Raw genomic sequence first — 12,290 nt, forward strand, 5'->3', positions numbered from 1 at the left:
AAGGCACACTCTCTTGACTATACTACTCATTCACATTTAAAATTATAACAAATTAATTCACTTAATATTAAAGTTATAGTCAGAGCTAGCATGTTCAATTTGACTGATGGATATTACTGGGTTTAGAAAGCTTCCTATCTTTTAGCACATTTTTAGAAGAGTGCAGTATGTTTACCTTTATTTTTGTTTACCCCTTAGACAAGAAATACATTTTTCTTAAGAGTTATTATTGCTGGTTATGAAGTTATTATACAGACCTGCAATGATATGTGATGATGAAGAAAGGCAAACGAAATTTAACAAATTATTTTTTAAATCTCATATCTGCTATCTTTGAAGTTTCATAAATATTCTACTTGATGTGAAATTACAAATGGAAGAAAATGATGAATATCATTTATTCACTCTACAATATTAGTTATTCTATGGCTTCAGGGAAAACATCCAGTTATTATCTTGAAATAGTTTTTCTGCATCTATTTCATTCTCTTCCTTGATGATTAAAACACAAACACAAGCAGTAATATAATTTAAATTATATCTTCCTTTACAGGGGATTCTAAATTCTTGTGATGAAGCAAATCTTTGTCTAAAAACAAAAGCTAAGAACCAAAAAATGAAGCATAGTAGTACAGGATTTGTTTTGTCTCTTGCTGCTGAGACCGTTATACAAAATCATAGTCACTTGTAAATATTTTTTAAACTAAAAGCAGACAAGGGAGAGATATTTCATAGCATATAATAGAAGTATAAGGATTCTCTTACAGTAAAAATTACCCTGTCCACGAGAAAAAAACTTAGTTTTTTTTTTAATTCAGTTGGTTTAAAACTAGAGTAAGTACAATAGTAAATATTAGAATTTATTTTACTCAATAATCAACAATCATGCCTACTAAAATTATAGCTTGAATGACAGCAGGATAAAACTTTTGGTCTTTCTGAATCTGTAATAACGAATAGTTTTCCATGAAACAAATTGTTTTTTGAGTTTCCCTGGTAACAGAGGCAATAATAGATGGAAATTATTACTATTAAAAAGTCTGAAACAGGTTACCCTTAAGAATCATGTTCCATTCTGCGAAACCAAGTACATTGGCAGGTTATCATTGTGTGGCCTAGTGGTTTCACATATGGTCCTTACGTTACCTGGGCTGTTTTAAGGAAATTGAAAGACCAACAGACTCAACCACTTGATTAGAAGGTCTGAAACATGTATGTTTTGATCCCTAGCTTCACACAAAATTCCTGGCCTTGAGTAGGAATATGTTGAAAATAAACATTAAGTTATAACTCAGTAAACCTCACCTCTCATCAAAAATATTTAGCAATTTCCTTTAGAAATCAGAATGAGCCAAACTCCTCAGAGCACTCAAAGGCCATATAAGATAGGTTCTTTATTTCTGCAGCTTAATATTGTACTACTTTATTTCAGGTTCTCTACATTTGGACTGAATTATGCTTCCTATTGTCAATTAAAAGAGTTAAGCAAATTCTTTTTCAGAGGCCTTATAGATTTTAATACCTATACTTGGTATAATCTTCCCCCAGCCAGCTAGATTCTCATCATCACCCAGGTCTCTGCTCAAATACCATTCGAATGTCATCTATTCAGAGATTTCTTCTCTGACCAATATATCTAAAATAACCTCAGCTCCTGCTCAATATATATTTCTTCTTTACCATAATATCCTGCTTTATTGTCCTTACAGTACTTATCACCATCTGAAATTTATTTTTTTTTCATTATTTGTTTTCCTTCTTTCACTTTTGAGAAGGAGTATTATGAGAAGTAGCCACCTCATCCTTAGAGCCTAAAAGAGTGCTGATAAACAATGTTATGTAAAGAAGAACTTTCTCTGTTTTTGGAAACTAATTATTTGAAGATGTAAGTTATATGTCCTTCTAATTCACTGTGAATTAATTCATCTCAACAAACTGATAAAATAGAAAACTGTGATGCTGTTTACATCCTTTTATTAACCCTTGTCATATGTTACTTACTTCAAAAGCTAAAATGGGATCTTCTCATTTCCAGCCTAGATAAAGTCTCACTTTTCAGTTTGTCTTTCTTGAAGCAGACTTCTTTATCACATAGCTTCCAAGTTAAGGTGAATAAAAACAATACATTGATACATGTGATAGAACTAAGCTCAATCTACTGTATTTAACATACCAGCGATGCTTAATTTTATACTGACAGCTTCTTGAGACTGATGCTGCCCTTCAACCTATCGTCAACCATATTGTCTGCTCAGGAAAGAAAAAAATTCTGCTTCACACAACTTATCACAGGTTACCACATGAATTTTATAGGAAAACTGGTAACTACAAATTAAATTTCAGTTAGGACTTTTCCTTCATCTGATGAGTTCAGACCGTTTTTTGTTTTTTGTTTTTTTTCCCTGATACTGTGTAGCTTTCAGAATCTAAAAAAAAAATAGAGTAAAATTATAACCCATAATGCACATAGTGCTTAATTTCTCCAAATTTAATAACTCAGCAAACAGAAACATGTTTTCAGGTGTCTGCCTATTTTTAAATCTGGCTTTTTTTTTTTTTTTTGAAGTTACATTGTATGAGTTCCTTGTATATTTTAGATATAAACCTTTTATAGGATATATGGCTTGTAAATATCTCTTCTCATTCAGTGACTGGCTTTTCATTTTGTTGATGGTGTCCCTTCTCATTTGAAAGCATTTTAGTTTGATGCAATGCCATTTGTTTGTTTTTGCCTTTATTTCTCTTGCCTTAGAAGAAAGATCCAAGAAAATATTTACAAGACTGATGTCAAAGAGCACACTTCCTATGTTTTATTCTAGGAGTTTCATGGTTTCAGGCATTAAAATAGACTCTGTTCCAAAGATATATAGATGTCCAACAGACACATGAACAGATGCTTAATATCACTGATTATCAGGGAAATGCAAATCAAAACCGCAATGAGATACTCTCCCACACCTGTCAAAATGGCTATCATCAAAAAAAAATAAGAAGCATTGCCAAGGATATGGAGAAAAGGGAAAACTCGTGCACTATTGGTGGGAATATAAATAGGCAAATACTATAAGGAAAATACTATGGAAATTTCTCAAAAAATTAAAAATATAACTGCCATATGATCTAGGAACCTCACTTCTGAGTATTTACCTGAAGAAAAAAAACTTTAATTCAAAATGATAATATGCACCCCCATTTTTACTGCCATACTATTTACAAGTGTCAACATATGGAAGTAACCTAATTGTTCATCAAAAGATGAATAAAAATGTGTGTTACAGATATACAATGATATATAAATACATATACACACAATGGAATATTACTCAGCCATACAAACTGCAATGAATTTATGTAAGTTACAACAGCATGCATGGATCTAGGTCATATTATGCTAAGTGAACCAAGTGAGACAGGGGATCGATCAAGATGGCAGAATAAAAGGGTGGAGCTGTTTTTCCCTCCTTGAGCACATGAAAAATATATCTCCATGTGGAACAGTTATCACTTATAACTAACTGGAAACTGGTAGAACGACTCATGTATAGCCCATGCTATAAGAAAGATACTCACATAACCAGGTAGGAAGGGATGAAAAGTGATCAGGTCAGAATCTGTGTCCCTGGGAGGGGACTCAAAGAGAAAGGGAGATTTTTAAATGTGGACATCTGCCGTGTGTCCCAGTCCTATGGTTCTATATGAAGGAGAAAAGCCCTTTTGGCTGGTTGGAGGACGACTGTTACAAATAAAAGGGCTGAATGAAGCCTGGGCTCCACTCCTGTGAAGTGCACATGCTGACTACTCCCAAGGCAGGGCAAGGAAAGATCTACTCTGATAGCCTCCAGGTTTCCTGTACCATTTCACATACCTCAGCCATAGCCTGGAAAATGCTCTGGCTCCATTCATTCCACACCACAGCAGGACACTTTACTTGAGGTAATCAGGACAGGGGAAAAGCCTCGAGTGTAGGACACAGAAGAGATCCAGTCTCATGACAGCGCTCGGGTGGGGCAGCAGTGGTTATTGTTGGCACTGAACCAAATGGCACCTCAGAAGCTGACCAGAATTCTGACAGTGGCCATGCTACCACAGCTCATCCCCAATACTCACAGAGAGACCACACAGGCTTCCATGCCTACCCTATAGAGCAGTTCCACGACAGGGCAGGAACATCACAATCTGGGAAAAATTATCAACTATGAGACTAAGGGGACTTACCCCTGAGGCAGGGCTTCCCTAGGAGGTGCCAAGTTTCCCATGACTACCTTGCAGCCCAGCCAGAGTCAAGCAAATTCTACAATGCTTGCTCACTCCGTGCCACGGTGCAGCACTGGATCACGGGCAACTATGATCAGGGAAAAGACTCAGGCTTGTATTAACAGAGGCAACCTGATCTTTGGATAAACATAGATCACATATTCATTGATTATTTCATTAGAGACAGAATGAAATATTTGAAAAAAAAATTCAACATTCATTTATGATAAAAATCTTCATCAAAGTGGATATAGAGGAAAGTATTTTAACATTGTACAGGCCGTTTATGACAAACCCACAGCTAACACTATACTAAACAGTGAAAAGCTGAAATCATTTCTTTCAACTTCAGGATTAAGACAAAGATGTTCACTCTTCCCATTTCTATATAACAGTATTAGAAGTCATAATACTGTTGTAGCCATAGCAATCACACAAAAAAGAATAAAAGTCATCCAGATTGGAAGAGAAGATGACTGTCATTACTTGCAGACATGGTACTTTACATATAAAACTCTAAAGTCTCCACCCCAAAACTATTAGAATAAATTAATTCAGTAAAATTTCAGAACATGAGATTAATATAGCAAAATCTGTTGCTCTTCTATACACCATGATGAAACCACCAGAAAGAGAAAGTAAAAAAAAATCCCATTTTAAAAATCACATAAAAAGAATAAAATATCTAAGAATAAATTTAAATAAGTAAAAGCCCTATATTCTAAAAGCCATAAAACATTAGTGAAGGAAATTGAATACAAAGAAATTGAAAGATATGCTCTAAAACTGGAAGAATACTATTAAAATGGCAAACTGCACAAAGCAATCTATAGATTTAATGCAATTTATCAAAATATCCATTCCATTTTCCACAGAACTAGAACAAATAATCCTAAAAGTCATATATACAATACACCCTGAATTGTCAAAGAAATATTCAGAAAAAAAAGAACAAAGCTAGAAGTATCATGTTCCCAGGCCTCAGACTATACTAGAAACTGACAGAAATCAAAACAGCATAACACTGGCACAAAAACAGACACAAAGAGCAATGGAACAGAATAAAAACCCCAGAAATAAATCCAAACTCCTATGATCAATTACCCTTTGACAAAGGAAGCAAGAATATACAATGGAAAAAATACACTTCAACAAGTGGTGCTAGGAATACTGGACAGCCACATGTAAAACCATGAGTCAAAGTATTTTCTAACACTATGTACAAAAATAAATTCAAAATGGATTGACCTAAATGTAATACCTGCAATCCTAAGACACTTAGAAGAGGACATAGACAGAAACTCTTTGATATAAGTTGCAGCAATACACTTTTTGGATCTGTATCCTAAGGCAAAACAAGTTAAAGCAAAAATTAAAAAATGGGACCTAATTAAACTTGCAGGCTTTTGCACAGCAAAGGAAACCATCAAAAGAACAGAAAGACAACTTATGGAATGGGAAAAAATGTTTATAAATAATGTGACTGACAATAGATTAATACCCAAAATATATAAACAGCTCACACAGCTCAATATCAAAACAGAAACACTTAATCAAGAATGGGCATAAGACCTAAACAGACGTTTTTCTAAAGAAGACATAGAGATGGCTAACAGGCATGTGAAAAGATGTTCACCAGCACTAATTACTAGATAAATGCAAATATAAACAACTTTACACTGTTTAGAATGACTATCATCAAAATATCTACAAACAATAAATATTGAAGAGGATATGTAGAAAAGGGAATTTTTGTACGCTGTCAGAGGAAATGTAAATTGATTAGGCAATTACAGAGAACAGAATGGAATCTCCTCAAAAACTAAAAATAGAACTACCATATGAATCAGTAATTCAACTCCTGGGTAAATATCTGGATGAAATAAAAACATTAATTTGAAAAGATACATGTACCCCAATGTTCATAGAAGCACAATTTGCAATAGCCAAGAAATGGGAGCAACCTAAGTGCCTATCAATAGGCGAATGGATAAAGAAGGTGTGATGTATACACAATGAAATATTACTTATCCATAAAAAACAATAAAATTCTTCCATTTGTAGCAACATGGATGGACCTAGAGAATATTATACTTAGTGAAATAAGACAGAGAAAGAAAAACATATTCGATATCTCATAAGTGGAATCTAAAAAGTAATATAAACAAATATACATGCAAAACAGAAACAGTCTAATGGATATAGAACACAAACTAGTGGTTACTAAAGAGGAGAAGTAAGGGTGAAAAGGCAAACTAGGAGTATGGGATTAAGAGATGAACTATTATGTATAAAATAGATAAGCAAAATGATGTACTGTATAGTACAGGTATTTATACCCATTATCCTATAATACTTTCAAAGAGTATAATCTGTAAAAACACTGAATTACCATGCTTTACAGCTGAAATTAATAAAATTGTATAAATCAACCCTACTCTCAATAAAAACAAATAAAATGTAAAAAGTCAGACAAAGAGAAATATGTTCTCATTTGTATTTATAATCTAAAGATCAAGACACACAAAACAGAAATAGACTCATTGATACGGCAAATGAGTGGTGACCAGAAGGAGGGGTATTGGAGGATGACATAGATAAAGAGGATTAAGAGGTATAAATCTCTAGTTTTAAAATATATAAGCTATGGGGATATAATATACAGCATAAATAATATGGTCAATAGTATTGCTAAAATTCATATGGGGACAGATGGTTGCTAGACTTACCATGGTGATTATTGAATAATGTATGTAAATATAAAATCATTACTTAGTGTACATGAAACTAATATAATATTGTATATCAACTATATTTCAACAAGAATAGTAAAAAGAAACGTTTTTTGTTTCCTTGCCTAATAGTTATATGATCAGCATTGCTCCATCTTGTGGCTTTTATTACAATGTTATTTTCTGCATATACTTCCTCCCATACAACCCAGTCTATAACCACAAGCAAACAGCAATCATGTCTATTTTCCCCTTTTAGCATATCCTTTGTATTTAATACAGATGTAGGCACAATAGGGTCACCAAATAAATATTAGTTGAAGGACTAATGAACAAGAAAAATACCAAAAAATACTATATATTTTTTTCTTTTAGTAATCAACTGTTGACCTGCATCTTCCTTAAGCTATACCCTAAGAATTACCTTCAGTGTACAAAACTATCACTAAAAAAGACAGTTGACTGTTACTTGCTGTAGTAGTAAGACTAAAATGGGATTGATAAGGATATTTAAAGGGATGTGACCTTGATAAGAAAATCCCTTTCAGAGTTCCCCTTGTGGCTCAGTGGTTAACAAATCTGACTAGGAATGATAGAGTTGCAGGTTTGATCCTTGGCCTTGCTCAGTGGGTTAAGGATCCAGCGTTGCCATGAGCTGTGGTGTAGGTCACAGATGCGGTTCGGATCTGGCATTGCTGTGGCGCTGGCATAGGCTGGCGGCTACAGCTCCGATTAGATCCCTAGTCTGGGAACCTCCATATGCCGTGGGTGTGGCCATAGAAAAGGCAAAAAGAAAAAAAAAGAAAAAGAAAAAAAAGAAAATCCCTTTTGATTTCTCACTGGTAAAAACAGATTGATATAAAAATAATAATTGAGGCCATTTGATAAAATATATTTGTAACATCTAAGAATTCCACAGCTGAGTTTGTTTCTCTACATACATGGAAAGTGGTAGGGGTTTGTTTTGTTTTGTTTTCTACCTGTTATCCATTTGATAACATAGCATAAAGCTTAGAAGCCAAGATGTTCTGCTTACAAAATTATTGCCAGTTGGAACTGTATGTAATTATAGAAGGAACTGGAACAAGTTTTGATTTGATTTTAATTGGTTTTAGGGATAATTTCCATTTAAGCAATGCTAAGAAAACATTCAGCATAAGATGGTTAAAAAGTAGTCTGCATACACACTAAAATATGATGAATCAGAATATGTGTTAACTCTAGAACAATATCTCACTTCCTTTAATTTTTCACCAGATGTCTCATGTGTCTTTAATTTTGTTTGAAATCAGGGTCTAATTTTCAGTCCACATGACATAGAGAGGTCTTGCTTCTATGCACGGTCTGTTGAAAATCCCATGGAAATAATAGATAAAATATAAAAGAAGAGTTCTGCTTCCACTTAGATATAGGAAACTTTGAGAATATCACCTCCAACAATGAAAAAATAGAAAAAAAAATCTAATCTAGGAAAATCATAATTTTTCTTGAGCCCATGAGATAAACGTAAAAATCCTGTATTTCAAAGGGTGAAAATCTCCTCTACAAAGAGAAGTTATACATCCTTTTTAGAACATAAGAGAAAGAGGTAACTGCCATAAATTTGGATAAGATAAAATCCGTTGATAATTTTGTAAAATCTTAAAGGTCAATTGTGGGCTATTATATCAATATGACATAACTGGGAGATCCAGAAAAAAAAGGCAGTTTCTAATTAATCTGAAGATATTTTTAACAGGCCTCCACCAGTGCTCATGAAAGATTAGGGGTAGGACACGCACCTGGGGAGAAATACCACTTGGTGCCCCTATGCTTGCATGATATGAGTGGGTACCGCTGAAAGACAGGCATGAGGGAAGTAATACCTGCTTCCCTAGAGACTTTCTTCATAGGAAGTAAATGCTTTAAGGTTGCAGGGGTAGCCTGATAGGGCTCATTAAAAAATCCATTGCTTTTGATGGAACGGAAGAAATGAAATTTGGTTGCCTTTGGAAGATGGGTAGAATACACTTTCAAACTCCTAACACAAGCAATGATTCACTGCTGATGAGGTAGAGTAAAAGAAAAAGTCCTCTATTGTTGGGCCCAATATTATGTACCAACACCAAAAAGAGATCTGTTCCTGCTGATGAAGGGTAGGAAAAATTCCTCCTACTTATACAATTCACAGGTTAAGAGTTCAGTTGCAATGGAGAGATGGGGAAGGGATGATGAGGAATATCTGCCCCCGAGGCATAAGCACATAGCACCTGTCAAAGACTTAGTCTGATACAAGAGAATAAAGAACAAACACCTCCTGGCCCCACTGTGTGTAACAAGCAAGAACAATCTGCCACCAGCAGGAAGGAAAAATCATAGAAGGTGCCATTCCATGGTACATGTACGCAGTAACTGGTGAAACTAATAATGGAGCAAGAACCCTAAGAAAAAGTCTCCATCACTGCAAGTGCCACTCAAGCAGAAGGTAGGGGCAGTCCAGCTGTTAACTGTCCTCTTTAATGGTCTGTTGGAAGAGAGGTGCAGCCAGCTCTAACTATGATTTACCTCATTTCCTAATGTTCTTCTCCACACAGTATCAGGTACTAAATTAAAAAAAGAAAGATATCCCAAAACAACAAAATAACAAACACATTTATAAGGAAAAAAATTTAAAAAGTAGAATGCAGATGAGACCTATATCAGAGAGGGACTACAAAGTAACTGTGACTAGTATGACAAAGAATCCAGTGGAAAAGGAGGACAACATGCATAAAAAGATGAAGAGTTTCAGCAAAGAAGCAGAAACCATACAAAAACTGAAAAGGAAATAGTAGGTATATAAATATAATACCAGAGATAAAAACATTTCTGTGGTAGACTCAAGAGCAGACTAGGTATAGCTGAAGAAAACAAAGCAGATTTGAATATAAGTTGATAGAAATTATCTAAGCTGAAATATAAAATAAGAAAATGATAAATAAAACAAGAGTATTCAAGAGCTACGGGATAATGATAGCCTCTCCTCTGTATATGTGGATTTAAAAAAAATAAAGAGAGAGAGAATGAGTAGAGAAAAAATTTGTTAAGATAATAAGCAAGAGTTTTCCAAAGTTAATAGAGAATAAACCACAGATCCAAGAAATCCAAAGAATCCTAAGTAGCACTAATAATTTTTAAGTGACTGATACATAATAGCCAAAACGCTGATAAATAAAGATGAATAAAATATCTGAAAAGCAAAGAAAAATGAAACATCATGTAAAGAGGAACAATAGCAACGACAGCAAAAATATAATAGTTTTCCCATCAGGAACTATAAACTTTTAGACAAGGGAATCACATCTTTAAAGTACTGAGAAAAAATAAACAATTCAAAGTTCTATACCCTCAGAAAATATGTTTCTAAAGTGTCTAGAATTGTTTCATTGATTTAAAAAAACTTTCTATGTTTGTTTACTTTGCCCTGGTTTTTACCATTTATTTTTTCTATTTACTTTAAATTTTATTTGTCCCTTTATTAGTTTTCAGGGTTTACTTTTCTTCATGAAGACACTAAAGAGCTAATTTCTTAATATAAGTAATTCTCTAATATAAATATTTAGTGCTATAAATTGCCCTTTAATTGCTGCTTTCATGGCAACTTAAAATTTTAATATTATTTGCTTTCATTTTCATGCAGTTAGAAACACTTTATGACTCCTTTTTTGACTACTTCTTTGATCTTTTATTTAAAGCCTCATTTCATTTCCATATATTTGGATATTCTAGAGATCTTTCTCTTATTTTCTAATATTTATTTCTATTTTAATACCATGTCTCAGAGAATATGATTGGCATAACTTGAATCATTTAATATTTATTGATAATTTATTAGTAGAAATGTATTGAGTCACCAAGCACTTAGTAATTTTCCTGTTATCCTATCATTGGATTCTGTTGTGGCCAAACACCAATTTTAGTATGATTTCAATTCTTTTAAATTTGTTGGGATTCATTTTACGACCAGAACTTGATTATAATATGTATTCTGTGGGAGCTGTTGTAGGTTGGAATGTTCTGTAAATATAGATTAGATCCTGTTGTTTATGGTGTTGTTTAATTCTACTATATCCTTGCTTATTTTCTGTCTAGTTGTTTAATCATTTGGTGATAAAGTGTTAAAATCTCTAATTATAATGGGATATTTGTCTTTCTTCTGTCATTTCCATCAGCTTTGGTTTAACATGTCCTGAAGCTCTGTTCATTAGTGCATAAACATTTAGGAGTGCTCTGTCTTCATTTTGATTGACACATCTTTTTTTAATATCCCTCTTTGTCTCTAGAAATAGTGTTTCTCTGAAGTCTACTTACTATGATGGTAATGAAGATATCCCTGCTTTCTTTTGGTTAATATCTCTTTCCATTCTTTCACTTGTAATTTATCTATAGCATTATATATATTTTTTAAATGATTTTTATTTTTTCAATTATAGTTGGTTTAGTGTTTGTCAGTTTTCTACTGTACATCAAAGTGATCCAGTCACACACACGTATAAATATACATTCTTTTTCTCACATTATCCACCATCATGTTCCATCACAAGTGACTAGATATAGTTCCTTGTGCTATACAGTAGGATCTCATAGTTTATCCATTCCAAATGCAATAGTTTGCATCTATTAACCTCAGACTACCAGTCCATCCCACTCCCTTCACCTCCCCCTGGTCAACCACAGGCCTGTTCTCCAAATCCATTATGGCATTATATTTTAATTATTTCTTATAGATGGCATATAGTTGGATCATGCTTTTATTTTATCCACTCTGACAATCTCTGCTTTTATCACTGTATTTAAACCATCTACATTGAATAATATACTGATATATTATGTCTTTGCTATTTTATTTTTAATTTTTTGCTTTTTTTCAGTTTGCTTTTTTATTCCCTTTGTAATTATTTTTATTTTTTTCCATTATAGCTGGTTTACAGTGTTCTGTCAATTTTCTACTATACAGCATGGTGACCCAGTTACACACACATGTACACATTATATTTTCTCACAATATCATGCTCCATCATAAGTGACCAGGCATAGTTCCCAGTGCTACACAGCAGGATCTCATTGCTAATCCATTCCAAAAGCAATAGGCTGCATCTATTAACCCCAAGCTCCCAATCCACCCCACTCCCTCCTCCTCTCCCTTGGCAAACACAAGTCTATTCTCCAAATCCATGATTTTCTTTGTCCATCAACAGACGATTGGATAGGAAGATGTGGTATATATACACAATGGAATACTACTCAGCCATAAAAAAGAATGAAATAGTGCCATTTGCAGCAACA

This window comes from Sus scrofa, chromosome 13 (genome assembly GCF_000003025.6).
Source record: "Sus scrofa isolate TJ Tabasco breed Duroc chromosome 13, Sscrofa11.1, whole genome shotgun sequence".
Taxonomy (NCBI): Eukaryota; Metazoa; Chordata; class Mammalia; order Artiodactyla; family Suidae; genus Sus; species Sus scrofa.